This window comes from Adiantum capillus-veneris, chromosome 10, assembly GCF_014529385.1.
Source record: "Adiantum capillus-veneris isolate H3 chromosome 10, ASM1452938v2, whole genome shotgun sequence".
NCBI classification, from domain to species: Eukaryota; Viridiplantae; Streptophyta; class Polypodiopsida; order Polypodiales; family Pteridaceae; genus Adiantum; species Adiantum capillus-veneris.
In genome coordinates this window covers 137639961-137656400 of record NC_140940.1, presented here as the reverse complement: position 1 = coordinate 137656400, position 16440 = coordinate 137639961, and the positions used below count along the sequence as shown (strand labels likewise).

The window sequence follows — 16440 nt, the reverse complement described above, 5'->3', positions numbered from 1 at the left end:
TCGAACCATAAACCCTTAACTCTAAGTAGCTAACCCTAAGCAAAATGAAACAATTAAACTAACTCTCTCTCTCTCTCTCCATGGCATGGCATGGCATGGCAGGGCTCGCCATTTTTTTTTCCTCTAATTAGAAAGAAAAAGGCACACTTACATTTCAAACATTTAACTGTATTTACGATAAGACTTGTCAGATTGTAATGGTTTTCTTCAAGGCAAGCTCGGATTCTGGAACCTAGCTGAGATTTTAGAATAGTAGCCAATCAAAAGACTCCAAAATACACACGTGTGCACGTGCACATGCACACACACACATTGGGCTTCTTAAGGTAAGCAGTTCTCATTACTATATTAGCAGGCCGTCAATACGTGAGAGTTGTCACGATGTATTATGTAGTTTAGAGAAGATAGACAAGATGGGCCACACTCTATTAATCTTTTAGAATTGATAAGATAGTTTCTGTAGAGAGAAGAAAAAAAACACACACACTCGGCCCCGAGTTTGAAACCCCTTGATACAAGCCCCAGAGAATCGGTCATCGCCACATTATCAGCGACGCTAGCTTAATTAATAGTGTACGGCTGTTTTGGAATAAGCGCTATCATTAATAATGCAAGGATTAATGTATGATTAGGCCTTGCAAGATGATTAGCATTGCTAGCTAATGTACTTCGTAATGCTTTCTCTGAAACAAGCAGGCTCTTCTGAGGATGCAAACGTCACTAGAACATTCCACGGTCGGGCTTCTGGATGATCCAAAATGATGCACCGGTTGCTAAGCTGCTGGCTCGGACGGCCAACATACTTCGGTGCACCCCAACCACAGTCTGTATCATAGAAGGGCAAGCCCACAAGAGAAGGCATATGCAAAGTTGACCATCCCAAGAAAGGGCTTAGCCCCTCTCGACGTTGTTGTTCTACGTAGTCGACCATTGATTGCAACATCTCACCCAATCCAAAGCTTTCAATAGTCATCTTGATCTTGTCCACCACAATATAGGCCAAAGGGTTCTCACATAGCTCTTGCAATGTTGCAGACAAACTCAATTGACAGAACCCATTCCCCATGTATCCCATAGGGAGTCCTCTCGTCCTCATATTAATGGGCATGCAAAAACGAAACTCCTCGCTCCCTGGCAGCCCATGCACATTGAAGCCTTACTCTTGCAAAAGCAGCCCAGAGAAGGGCAACTAATGAATGATTGCGTGAGCAGACCTTCGATTGGCTTGGTACTGTGGAAATACTTGCCCTCAAAGCCTCAAGAGAATCCATGGAGAACCTAAATCTGGTTGCAGTCCCATAGTAAATGCCCCATGCTCCCAGTGCAGGCTGATCATGATTTGTCGGCTCTCGAGCTTGAATGTATGGGTGAGGAATTGTGGGTGAAGGTGGCTCTCTTGCACTGATTACTGCTCTCCTCGATGGTATCATATGAAGGGAGTGCTTAACGAGACCTGCACCTCTAGCGATGGCGCACAGGTTCTGTAGGAATGCGGCACCCGTGTAACCATCTGCATAGGCATGGCTACAAGTATGCCCAAGAGTAAAGCCTCCACATATGAAGGTAGTTACCTGTGGAGCATCAGAAAACATCTTTTTTTCCACAGAACAAAAGCTTAAGAAAATAATATGGAAGCAGGAAAGCAATTAGTTACCTGAAACGCCATGATGAAGCGAGGTAAGGCCGGATGCCCCTTGTCATCGAGTTGGTGGATGGGCTTGCTAGGGTATAGAAGATCCAAGGGGGGCTGCGGGTTCGACACATCGCCAAGGTCGGCGAGGGTGACATTGGCATGAGCAACGTGGAAACGCACTCCATATTGTGCAGGAATATGGGATATATTGCAATTGCAACCTGAATGAGTGTATCCACACACGGGATATCTCACTTCCAGGCAATCAGCCGTCTCATTGTATACCAGTAAACCTGCTGCACATGGATAATGAGCAAGCATTTCCTCTAAAGCCAGTTGCAACCGCCTAATGGGATCCACCACATTGGGCAGCCCTGTCCTGTAGAGCAGGCAACCCTTGCAGAGAATCTGGTAGAGCATACGTCCCAGCAGGTACATCATAGAAGAGAAGAACCGAGTTGTAGTAGTCTAATAGTATGTCTGCCACGGAGAGCTCTAGAGTGCAGGCAATATGATGAGTACTCCTTATACTAGCTGTCGGCACTTTCTTGCAATCGGCGGTAAGCAGCTTGACAGGTTCCCATGAGAGCTGCAAGTCCTTGCTGGACGTTAAATTAGTTGTATTCATGATATTTATGCAGCTGGGAGCGGGAAGGCGTCGAGTCAAATTACACACAGACGCACGCACACACACAGAATCACTGGTGATATAAGTGAGGACGTTGCTTGTAATTTGAAGAGGGAGGGCTGATCACTCCTGAGCTACCCTAGCCACGCACTATAAAGGCCAACAAAGAGCTTGCGCACAATGATCGTTGAGATCAAGCTGCTAGCCGGTCCAGCAAAAGAAGCCCTAGTTGTGGTATACCGTCTAAAGCAAGGAAGGCATCTGGGAGCTAGCTGAAGTCTAATTCGAGTCAAATTACAGAGAGAGAGAGAGAGAGAGAGAGAGAGAGAGAGAGAGTCACGGATGATATAATTGATAACGTTGCTTATTTGAAGAGGTAGTTTTGATGATCGGTACCCCTGAGCTACTCCTTAATTATAGCACGGGAAGAGGGCGGTGTTGAAGTGGACGTCGCTCACGAATAGCTGCAGCTCGAGGAGAGAGAGGTTGTCATGTAGCTGCAGCTTCAAAGTTCAACCTCCGAGAAGAGAGAGAATGCCCTCGTTGTGTAGAAGTTCGTGAGAGGAGAGAGATAAAAGACACTTATCTATTACACCTAGTTAGATAGCATCGACAATACTTTCAAAAGAGAGAGAAATTAAGCTATTGACAACAGTTGAGGACCGGATTTGCATGGAGCCGGTTCCTCCTCCAAAAGGCTTTGTATTATGGTTTCTCCCATCAAGAGAGACATTGTACAATACAATTCTTTGTGTTCCTTCAAGACTAGCTAGTGCAATGAAGATGGAAGCTTCATGCACCAAGCAAAAAACTTAATCAAACACAACTTGAATTATCCCCGTTCTCAGACCCAAGACCTCACACACCTTCGAAGATGGTGAGAGCTAACAGGGTATGAGAGTAGATTGAGAGGAAGAAGGAGTATCTTACGAGAAAGATGTACATCTCCTCACATAATCACTCATATTAGCATAGCTTAGCTTAGTAATTAGCTTGGTAGAGGAGATGAGCATGCATTGAAGCTTGGCTCTTGGTTAGATTTGCATCCACATGCCAAGAGAGTGTTGATGTAGGCTTCTATCTCACAAGCTTGGAGTAGGTGATGAGCTCTCCATTAAAGCTTGGGAGGAGATAGAGTATTCTTCCTTCACACATGGTCAAGTGTGAGTGTGTGTGTGTGTCAATGCCAAGCAAAAATCAGCCCCCTCTCTCTCTTGGGCGAGCCCTTGTTGCTAATTTGGTCTGGCTTTTCCCCCGGAAATGCTAGCGGTTATAGATAACTCCTCTTATAGTGTCATTATGTGAAGTGCAAAGTGAAAGAGCTCCATCTCCTTCTCCAAGCTAGGAGAGAAGTTGAGAGCCTACACCAACACTCTTGGCTATGAATGGCAAATCCAACCAAGAGCCATGCTTCAATGCTTAAGCTTGTCGTCTTCTCCATCTTCATTCCTATGGTATTATGTATGCTAGGAAGAAGAGTGATGATAAATGAGGAACTATTTCTTTTTCCTATGGAATGCTTCTTCTTCCTCTTCCCTACCCTCATTCCCGGCTAGCTCTCTCCACTTTTGAAGGTGTGAGGCCTTGTGATAGTTAATGCTTTTTGCAAAGTTTATGTTATGCTCATGATGCAGGAATCTTTACATCTTCATTGCATCACCTAGGTCACAAGGAACACAAATATTGTATTGTACCAAATCTCTCTTGATGGGAGAAACTATAATACAAATGCCTATTGGAGGGGGGGCCGGCTCCACATAAATCCGGTCCTCAACTGTTGTCATATTCTCTAAACTATCTCTTGCTTGTAAAAGTATTGTTCATACCAAGTTAACTAAGTATTATGTTTATGCTGCTACCATAAATTAAGTCCACCCTCTATGCTCACAAAGTACTCTCTCAAAAGTGCTTTATCTAATTTCCTAATTCCGCTACTCTCAAAGTTCATAGGCCATTTCCATTATATTGATATCAAAGCATTTGGTTTTTATTGCTTAAGAAGAGAGGTCCTTAAGTAGCCTATTAATGGTTGATTTTGTTAACTATATTAGGATAAGTGGGACTTTGATCTATTATCGATTTTGTTGAGCCCACTATGTGGGATATGGTGCACACCTCGGGAGATTTGGTCTTAATAATGGAGTCTTTTAGACTTGCCTATGACTTTACCATTATTGATCCATAAGAAGTCTGAAAGGATCTATCCCTTGGCAACTCTGGAGTATTAGACCCACTCCACTACTCTCTATAATTAACCAATTCGAGACGTGGGTGTAGATACTTAAGTGTTGATTTTCAAAGGCTGAGAGGAGTAGAAACTAAGGTTTTGAATTTCCAAAGAATACATTAAGAAAATACTCAAATTATGGTAACATGACTGGCAATAACCAAGAGAGTAGAATAAACATTGATAACTTTGATTTTGCACATGAAGGTGCTAATGATGATGCCCCCATGTTTGTAAATTATCTTGTTACTAGGTTGCAGCAAGCTATGGGCAACCCTGCTTTGGAAGTCAAAGTTACTCAACATCTTTGCGCTTATGGGATTTTCGTCCCTCTCCAAGCGGAGAGAGAGCTTAGGAAGCCTCTTGAAGAGACCCCCAAAAGAAGACTCTCTCACATACGAGAGAAGCAATCCAAAGAGCAAGAAAGTAATGAATCTTTAAGTTCCTCTGAAGATGTGGCTCCACGCAGATGGCGATCTAGACAATCGCCAACTCCTCCCAAGAGGAAAAAATCAACACAAAGTCCTTCTCCTCACCACTCCAAAAGGGAAGAGACGAAACAAAGGAATAAAAGGGAAAGAAAGAGGTCACCCTCTTCTCCTTTTTCTTCATATTCCTCCTAGAGAATACAAGAGAGGAGGACATCCAAAATCTTACCCTACATGCCGAAGGTCACAAAAGCTCAAGAAGTTCAAAGAGGGAGGAAAGATTATGTTGATCAGGGTTAGGAACATACGGTTTTAATAGACTAACATGAAAGACATCATGAATTTTGAGGTTAGAAGGTAGCTTTAGCTTGTAAGCTTGATCACTTATCACTTTGACAATCTCATAGGGTCCACAGTATCTCGGGCTGAGCTTCTTGTTACTTGTACTTTCCCAATGATAGGTTGTTTTTCTTGTGCCTGACCCTAAGGAATACCTGGCTCACCTTAAGTTGGGCTATCACGAGCCTCAAATAGGATTTCTTTCTTCAATGTTGGGTCCTTAGGTACACAAAGATTTTGTCAAAAATAAATACATCCCTCTTGAACAAAGTAATCCTTTATCGATATATTTTTTGCCTCTGGTGTTAGCCTTGTTGAATTTGCAAGGATAACTGCTAATAATCTAGGTTTTTAAAGGTTGCTTCCTTAATTATTTCCCACATAGGATTATTAGGTATAGATATAGCACTAAGGAGATCTTTGCGACTAAGTCCATCCACAACTACATTGTTCTTCCTCGATCTAAGCTTTATGTGAAAGTCGTATTCTTGAAGAAATTCAATCCATGTTCTTTGCCTCATGTTGAGATTGGGTTGTGTAAAGATCCACTTCAAGCTTTTATGATCAGTGAATAACTGAAATCTGAGATAACTTCTCCATAGCTTTAAAGCATGGAAAAATGATAAGAGGGGACTTCCCCTAAAGCAAGTTTGCTAGAATCTGCTATAACTTCAAACTCTTTGCTAAAATCTAGAAGTTTAAGAATTGGGGCCGATACTAGGTATCTCTTTAACTTTGCAAAACTGGCCTTGTGTCTCCATTCAATCCTCATTCCTTTCTTTAGTAATTCTATTAAGTGCTGCGTTGAGATCATACCCTTGACAAATATCATATACTATCTTGTGATTCCAAGAAATCCTCTTATTTCACTGACCGAAGTAGGTTGAGGCCATTCTACGATGTCCTTAACTTTATCTGGGTGGATTGAGATACCTTTGGAAGATACAATAAAGCCAATATAGCTGAATTGGGAAGAAGAAAAGGAACATTTACTCTTCTTAGCATAAAGCTGACACTGATGTAAGAGCTGTAATACTTTACGAACATGCTCTTCATGATTTGCCTCATCTTTAGAATAGATCAAGATGTTGTCAAAGAAAATCAAGACAAAATCATTTAGGTAAGGTCTAAAACTATCCTACATTAGTCGATTGAAGCTTGCATTAAGAGCATTAGTAAGACGAAAAGACATTACTCTGAACTCATAATGTCCATACCTAGTACTGAAGCCATCTTTGGAATGTCTGATTCTTTGATCCTTATATCATAATACCTAGAGAGAATACCAATCTTTGTGAAGATCTTAGCCCCATGTAGCCTATCCAATAGCTCATCAATCCTAGGAATGGGGTACTTGTACTTAATAGTAACTTCACTAAGCTACGGTAGTCTATGCAAAATCATAAAGACCCATCCTTCTTCTTTTGGAAAAGGACTAAAGAACCCCAAGGAGAAGTACTTGGTATGATAAATACTTGCCCAATAAGCTGGCTAAGTTGCTCTTTAAGTTCAATTTGCTTCAAGGAGTGACATTTTATATGATCTCTTTGAAACGGGCCGGGTTCACAACTAGGCATAGTCTCAAATTCGTGATCAACTTCTCTAGGTGGTGGAAGACTTGTAAGATCCTCAAGAAACACATTTGAATACCCTCTCAACCATTCAGGTTGAATGTTTGAATCTATGTCTTCTACCTTGTTAATTTTAACTGTATAGATCTGTTGACCCTTTTGTAAACCCTTAAGAAGTCTACTAGCTTTGACTAAGTGAGCTTTAGGTTTCCCATTTTTCCCTTGAACTAGAACTTCATTCCCTAATTTGTATGTAGAGGTAAAATTACCTTGTGCACATTGAATATGAGCTTGGTTTGCTTCAACCAATCCATTCCCAATATGCCATCGTATATTCCTAGAGGTAAAGTACGAAAGTGAGCAAAAGTAGAGTATTCCCCTAGTTCAAATTCTACCTGTCCTGCTGTATGTTGAGCTAGGACTTACTTTCCGTTTGCTAGTTCTACAATTAGCCTTTGAGGAGGATACTGATCTAGTTTTAGTTTGCTCATGCATTTAGGAGAGATAAATGAGTGTGCTCTTCCACAATCAAGTAAGAATTCGATTTGTTCACCTTGGCAAGATCTTGGTGCTTAAATGACTGCATATTGCTGGCGAGCATTAGGGTTGTCAATAGCGGCATGTAAAGTTGCTCTCTCTTGAACTTGGTCTCCTACTATTGGCTCTTCCATTATAATGGCATGAGTTTGAGCCATTGCTCCTCTTCCACGACCGCTTCTTGTGTTCCTTCCTACACGAAGAACATGTTGGCCTCTACCATTTGGTGCTACAGGAATGGCATTTGCGTTTGTTTCTACATTCCTTCTAGGACAATGACTCTTGTAATGACCCAACCCATTACACTCAAAGCAACGAATATTTGGACGTTGTGGTTGAGTTAGTGTACTTGCTGCTACTACATGGCAAGGTTGATAATCTTGATTAGCAGGTCTAGGGCTGAAATTATTTGGCCTGGACCTTTGGTTTCTAAAGTTTCCTCTTCCCTGCTTCCTAGCCGTCTCTTTAGCCAAAGGTGTTGCCTTAAGAGAGCATCCTGAAGTGATGTGGGTCTCATAGCTTCAAGACGGGTATCCAAGGGATGATCCAAACCTTGACAGAATCGTGCTTCTTGTTGCTCAATGAACATTTTTTGGGGCATAAATTTGCAAGGTTACAAATTTGGAGTGGTACTCTCCTACCGATAAGGATAGATATTTTAGAGGAAAGAACTCATTCATTTTGGTGTCTCAATGAGCGGGTGGAAGATATCGTGTTGTAATCAATTCTTTTATATCCTCCCAAGACTGACAAGATCCTGAAACACCCATGTCCTTGCGTGTTGTTTCCACCATATTTTTGCATCGCCAATAAGACGAAATATTGCAAGGATATTTTGGTTTACAGGTTGGGTCTCTACAGCTTTGAAATAGTCTTCCATTGCCTCAATCTAGGCTTCAGCATTGTGCACGATATGGGTTCCCTCACCTTTGAATGTGGGTGGTTGGGATTGTTTCAGGAGAAGTATTTTCTCTTGTACGGCTGTGTATAAAGAATTTAACGGTACCAACGCAATAGTATGCTTGTCGATGGTTTGATTAAAACTTGACGCAATACCAAGTGCATTAAACTTCCACAAATAAAGAAAAAATTTGGATAACTTACTAAATTGAAGATTTCATAACTTTATTTATATCAAGATATGTACAAAGTTGAGACTTCATCAAGAAGCTAGATGGTCATCTTTTTATTCTATTACGATGTATACAAAAAGTTAGCTTTGATAAAAATCTATATGATTCTTGGAGCTAGATTTCCAGGGTCATAGTGGTACAATTGATAGGTATTTGTGGATAAGTTTTTACAATCTACTATTTCGTCTGTGTAGTACCTTTTATACACATATTTGTGGGGTTCATATAATACAAGACTCTTATTTTGAGGAAACAAAAATGGGTTTGATCCTATAAGTAGGGATCACTTTCACCACTTGATTGAAAATCCATTCATCTAAGGTCATGTCAAGTCCATCTTTAGAGATAACAGTGTAGTCATCCCTAGTAGTACCAACAAAGTAGTAAATTTAGATAACTTGCAACTCTTCCCCCCACCGAAGCTTCTTTAGATCAAAGGAGAGGCATCCAAGCTTCCTCACATTGATGTATAAGATGCCACCTTCGCAATCCCATGCAAGCTCCCATCCCTTTTTAATTCTTGTTGATGGAGGAGAGAAAGCCTTCATCAAAATCTTCATCATGTTGCATTGAAAAGAAAAATTCGAAGAAAGACAAACCTCATAATACATTATCTCAAAGGTCTTGAATTTGCAATACTCATCGTCAGCATCTTCCTGAAACATTGATGCTACTAAGTTCTTGAACTTAAGTCTCCAATTCATTTTTTCCAAATTCACAAACAATAACGATTTTTCCAATTTCCTAACCTAGGCTCTGGTACAATGTGCGAGGTCCCCACCCTGTTACCATACCCATTTGGAGAAAGGAGGGTACGTGACAGGTCGCTCGGCCCTCATCAATTGATAAGAGCATAGTTAGATAGACCAGATTTCTAATAGACAGACTCTCGTCACCAAGTAACTTGAGTCCAAGCCATTGAAAAGGGGCCCTAGCCTTGTCCCGCAGGGAGAGCATGAACCAACATAATAATCCGACGTTCCTAATTCTCACCTTCCAAAAGAGAGAAACCCCAAATGCCTTTTTCCCCATATTTTTTTCAGAGGCACGTACAATTGGGACTTCTCAAATCTTGGCACAATGAGTCTCTAGTTTTGCTTCTTCTATCAATGAGGAGCGGAGAGTTTCTTGACTAACCGAGACCACCCATCCTTGACTGCCAACCTAAGCCAGCCCCCACTTTCCACCCCCACACTCACACTTTGTTTTTCTTGTTTTCTAATTACTACAACATGATTGTTCATACACAAAGCTCCTTTTTAAGATTCCCATCACAAGTTTGTTAAGACAACCCTTCAACCATTATCAAGTCGGCACCAACACAATCTTTCCTAGAAGAAAAATAACATAAGACACTTCTCCATTAGAATATCCAAACCCCAAGAGTTCACTCCTATTAAAGAAAGTTTATAGCTCGTAGTGTCTTTAGTTTCCCATACAACTAGATTGTCCTACAACGTGGGTACAAACCTACTGTGACTAACTTGCAACCTGGGGTACCAACACGCAAGATGTGTGCAACCATATGCATTACTTTATCGTTCACTCCGCTAAGCTCTCCTCCGTGGATATCAAACGGAGTTTTGACTATATCAATATAGGATTTTTGAATGAAGAAGATTCAGGAAGTCTTCTACTAGGCAAACATTTCTTTCCTACGAGCAAATACGCTACTTTCCAAGCATTATTTCCCTATTAATACAACTCAAGAAAATTAACAAATTCAATTGGCGTGGTTTTTGAATTGGGAATGACCCAATGTTTAGGTAGTTTTCTCCTTCCTATTTATTCGTGATGCAAGGAACAAAAAGGAATCTTATACCTGTTCTTAAGCAATAACGTTGTTGATAAATTTGCGGTCTTGCCTGGAAAGCACCGGGCTTATGGCTGTGAGTGTTTGTGAGAGAACTAAAAAAAAACTATATCAAGGAGTTAAACCATAGATTCCATGATGACTAGGGTTTGGAAAGAAGTGCAATCAAAGAAGTCCACCCATTCTCTCTTGCACTCACACGCACAAAGAAAGAACACAAAAGAGAATGTCAAAATAACACAAAGATGAAAACATCAAGGCTATGGTCATATCGTATCATGGGTAATATAAAAGGGTTAATAGATGAGTTAATGGCATTCAATCTTGGCTGACCAAATAGGCTACGAATTGTTCTTTGGAATTGTAGTTTTGTGCTTACCATAATATTTATATTTTGTCTAGTGATTGGGATTAATTGTGTATACAAATCCTCTTGGTTTATAGCAAGATAACTACGCTTACATCAAAAGAAAAGTTATAGTCTATAAGAGATAGTATGATGGGATCCGGTAAAAGAAGTATTTCATTGAGCCTTTCTGGGCCAAAGAGAAACACTATACGTTGTTGAAAATTTATTTTACGGCTAATCCATACATTAATTCTAATAGATCGTACAGAGTGAAAGCGGTAGAAATTCTCATCATGTGGATTATTCATCTAGGATAGTATGTGAGAAATGTAGATATGAGAGAAGTGAAGAGATGAGAAGTTTCCCTCCCAAGCCCTATTCTTGCCCGTAGGCAATAAGGATACTACGGGGAGATATGTACCTGTAGCAAAGAGAACCTAGAATTTGTAGAGAGAAGGAATTTTGAAGAGTGAGAGAGATAGGTTTGGTTAAGAAGATGATATTAGATATATATATGTTGGATTAGAGATGAAAAGAAAACAACAAGAAATCAACAAATTATGAATGTAGAACGCATCTTACTTGTCAAACCCTTCGGCACTAGTTTTGATGGAGAGAGAAGAAGAGGGAAGAATTCAATTTTGATTGATACACCAAATCCAAGACCTTCTTCGATTAAAGTTGATTTTCCAAGGATATCTTACAAGGATGGCTAGCCTTCCTCTAGGAGAAAGTGTAGACTTAGGCTTATGTTAATCGCTAAGTACAATTAAGCATTACTACACACTCCCTCATGAATGGCTTGAATGCTTTTATGGTTTTCAAGGAAGAAGAGGTCCCCTTTTATAAGTGAAGGGAACCCCCAAGGGTTTACACAAGAAGAGAGGAGCCAGTGTGAACAGAAACTAGAAAAGTGGGAAATGAGTTGTCCCTGCATGATGTGGGCAGACTGGGTTCCAGTATTTTGATCATATGTCCTCAATCGTGGCTCCAAATATAAAACTATAACTATATGCAGAAACTTCAGCTCATTACCTACGAATTCCTTTTTATATGCATTCTCCAATTCGGATTGGAACCTTGTGTAAAAAAATCATCAAAATAGGGTACAATTTTGGTAGCAAAAGTCTTCTTGTGGTCCCCTTAGCCTAGACTTTTATTTGATTCCAATGGACACCTCATGCCATATGAAAGCATGACATTTCTCCTTGACAAAGTTTTGTAATTATGCTTGCAATAATGCATTAAAATAAGTGTATCTTTGAAATCATGTCACCTAGTGTCCCACTAGGATTTGATTCCCTCCTAGTAGCTATTTAAAAAGAAATATAAGAAAAATATGAAAAATACATAGAATATATATAGATTGAAAATTACCCTAGATATAGGATCTAGATAGTGTGTGAGATAATAATGAGATGGTAGAAAGAAAGAATCAATGCTTTTGGCCCCAAGTTAAAGAGGCGGAGCTATTGACGCTTTTCCCATAGTACTTTTTTATGGTAAAGTAAGAATACGTTACCTTTGAGATAAATAATAGGATGAGATAGAAATCTTATTTTTATACTTACATATGAATATGTACATTATAGGAAATATAATTATGTATCTGAAAAGTTACAAGATAGATCTTGTAGCATGTGTTCCCACTATGTACATGTCACAACACGACAACATTACTTTGTGGGATAGTGGCACATCCTCATTCATCGTGGCCTTTTCTTTGCCTTTACCATCAGTGGTTTTGGTGCTTCGTGATCGTGTGATCCACCATAGCGAGTTCTCTTAGGTGCCATCCCCACTACTAGATACTTAACTTAACTTGAGAAGTTGTAAGCTAAACTATAAGAATCCAATGGAAGTAGGGCAAATGATTATAAGTGTTTTCATTCCAAAACATATAGGGGTTATTCCACACATCAACCTATAAACATATGCTTGCTTAATATTACCTTAATCTTATGATAACATGCGTCATAACCCATACACTAATCACATGATCAACCACTTATATCTACTTGCAAGAACAATCCATCATTTTAGTCAGACAAAATTCTTGAATATGATTAGCTAATTCATGCAAGCATCTAGGTTACATTGATGAAGAATTATGCATGCAATCACCACATTTGATTATACAAGCATCTATGCTACATTGATGAAGAACTATGCATGCAATCAACACAATTGATTATACAAGCATCTATGTTACATTGATGAAGAGTTGCGCATGCAATCACCACAATTAATTATGCAATTGAGCAGTGAGACCTTCATTACTTTGAAATGTAGAGAAAATTACCATAAAATAGGTATAAGGATGGTTGATTTCCAATTGAGGATATGTAAATAAGATTATAGCATTTGATAATAGAGTAGCACTTGGAAAGGGTTCCAATTGGGTAATAATATGGTAGCAAATGGAAAGGATTCCAATTGAGAGAATAGATTGATAATAACCTTGATTAATTAAGAGATTTACATTACCCAAATGTGCTTTGGAGTTATTGATCTCTCAAAGCCTTGTTGAAGCTTCAACAACGAGTAGCCACAGAAATAGAGTGTCCCTATCTCCGATATGTGTTCAAGTGTGTCTAAAATTGAGTGTGAATGCCCTTTATGTAGGGTTTGGAGGTTCCATTTTGCCCAAATCAGCCCCATGTCTCCGTAGCTCACCCCCTCTTGCTAAAAGAATGAGTAGAGGTGTCACAAGCTCCTACTTTTAGCCATTAGAGGTGTCCCTCTCTACCCTTTTGGGTGATACACATCATGTAGTTCCCCCATGCTCATAGTCAATTATTCTATAAGAAATGGGTCCATGGATAGGGGTCATTTGTGGGCATATATGTACATACATACACATGCACATACATATACATGCCCATGCACATGCATACATATGCATACCTTAAACTTAGGAATTAATTTATTAACACTAGAATGAAAATTAAATGTCTAGAGTGAGGTTGGCTTATCACAATTTAATTTTGAAACTTGATATTAAAAGAAGAGCTTGAGGATGGCAGACTATGGTGCCGGATGCACACATCTACTATATTTAGCAATTTTTAGAGCAGATAGCATTTTTTATAAAAATTTAGGATAGGGTAGATTTTGACGAGATGGTCGCGTCTAGGTGGGTGTAAGCACCTTAAAACTTTCTATTTTTGAATAAAAATGACAAAAAAGAAAAAGTTTCTTTTTTGAAAATCTTACAACAATATATTTCTCATTAGCTCATCAGAGGTGAAAAAACTATAAAAAATAGTAACTTTTTGTTTATGATTAGGACAAATTCATATGTATTCCTTTAGATGGGAATCCCCTCTCCGAGGGTGGTAGAGACCTTACAGTAGCCATGCACTTCCAAAAATTGGCTCGTCAATGGTGGGCTAGTCTTCATGGCAACGGTGAAGCCCCAAAGATATGGAAAACTCTACGAGTTTACATCATGAAGCAGTTCCTTTCAAGCGATGCAAAGAACAAAGTGCTTATTGAATGGTGCAGTTTGAAGCTTCTCTCTCATGAGTCTATCCACAAATATATAGACAAGTTTTGGGATTTACATCTCAAGGCTATTGTCTTTCAAAAGATAGACTTACCTTTGAGATGAGGACATCTCAATTATTCAAGTAAGTCTGGGTGATAGAGCTAGGCTGTTGAGAGTTGATGTTCTTGCCCCAGTAGGAATGCTCACAAAAAGAGTTCTAGAGCTTCCACCATCGAATCTCCAAAAAAGGATTCTCATTGCAAAAGATCGCCTCTCTCCTATGCTTGGGGAAAGGTAAGGGAGCATGATGTGTTCATCTTGTTTGACCCAGTCTCTAATCACAAATTTATATCAATGGCGTTGGACACCAAGTTGAGCGTTCAAGCTTTTGAGATGGGAGATATTGTAACAACTGACATAGCTTTCGAGGGACAACAAGCCTCTGTTACTCCCGTGATTGGGAAGTTGAGGCTTCATGTCCAAATCTATGTCAACAAAGAAGACTTTTTCATCTCTCCTCTCCAACATGAGGATGCTATCCTAGGGGCACCATGGTTCAGCCGCATGGCTGCCAACATGAAGTTCCGTGAAAGGATAATCTACTTCACGTATAGGGGAAAGAACATGTATATAGATTCTAGTGAGTGTAGTCAAGCTATACCACTTGTAAATCCTCCTTCTTTTGATAAATCAATGAAGAGCTCAGTTTCTGCTTACATGACTTTTGTCAAAGAGTCCCTAAAAGGTCCTAATCTTTTATCAAATGTAAATGGTAGGAATCAAGAAGAGTTTGTTTGAGGATTGATTGCACAAGCGCCCACCTAGTCGGACACGTAGACAAACACCACATTTGTAGTCTATTATTTTGTCAAGCTAGTGTAGTGATACTCTCTGTAAATCCTAATTATAGAGTAGCAAGTCAATTCCCTGAGTTGTAATTTTGTCATGACAATTGTAAAGGTCCATGTGAAGAGGCCCCTGGCCATTTATAATGCCCTAGGTATAGATTTCAATAACCTTGATGTGAAAGGAGGCTTACCTTTAGAGAAGAAAAGAGCACAGCAGTACGTATTCTCAAGCTACGATTTAGCTCCGGCTTGTAATCATTGCAACTAATGATTGGGTAATTCGTTTTCAATTCAAAAACTTGTGTTCCTCTTTCTCTGCTCTTTCAATTAAGTGTAAGCATTGTCAGTTTTGTTGTGGTTCACAACTACGCATACGTGCGCCTTAAATTGTAGATTTGAGTGCTTAAATCCCTATTTCTTATCATTTTGACCATAGGAGAGTGTTCCTAGACCATAGGGCAACCTTTCTAGACTGATCTATTGTAGTTTTCAGGACCTTTCTCATGATGGATCGTGATTTTGGTACCTTGTTGGATTGTGGCCAGACTTGGTAGGATAGTGCCCCTAAGTTTCCTAGACCTCCTCCTAAAGTTTCGTTGAATTTCGAGTCCATTTGAGTGTCCAAATGGCGTGATGACCTAGAGTTGTGAGAAAGGACATAGGCAGACTTCCTTGATCTTTGAGTGTTGGTTTGCTTGTAGATTTGTTGTGCTTGCTTGTTGAGGTTCACTGCTTGAGATTGACGATCTCAAAGAGTCTTTGTGCCCTATCTGAGTCACTTCCATGAGTATTGACATTATGTTCGTACTCGATAGTGATACTATAGACGTCCGTCTCGACGACCTATTGACATTGGCGCCATTGTCGGAGATATGATCCTTAGATGGTGAGTGACCTAGTGGGTATTTAGAGTGTTTTTTTTTAAGATTTTTCTCTCCATTCCATTTACACTTTAGCAGTGAAGCAGCTAGACACTGGGTTTAGTGCTTTGTAGAGTCTAGAAGTCGAGGACTTACTAGATCTATTCTTGATAGGTAAAGAGGTTTGTGAGTGAGATAGACAAAAGCATTTCATTATTTCATTTTCTATACGCTTTGAGAGTGTTGTTCCGGTTTTTGTTTTGACTATATTTTGTACCAATTTGTTTGTTTTTGTTTCATGTTTCATTTCAGTTACTTAGGAGTAGGGTAAGTAGAAACTAGCACCATCAAATTTGCGCAAAAAGATTGAGGGAAAAAAGGGTGAAAATCATATTTTGGCAAAAATGACCATAACTCTGAAATTTTGAAAATTTGATTAGAGACCTCAAAAGTGGTTCAAATTCAAAAATTTGCGGATCTAGGATATCAACATACTCTCTAGAAGAAATATGAAAAGTCTCGCAAGATTCTGTGGAGAAACATGGATCGCGATCCATGTACCTCAGAGACCATTTTTGGAAAAA

The 16440-nt window shown here is 39.6% G+C and overlaps 1 pseudogene; it reads right to left on the bottom strand.

Moving 5' to 3' along the window:
* Positions 1-530: 530 nt before the first annotated feature.
* Positions 531-2295, bottom strand: LOC147449721 (rosmarinate synthase-like; annotated as a pseudogene).
* Between the last annotated feature and the right edge of the window lie 14145 nt (positions 2296-16440).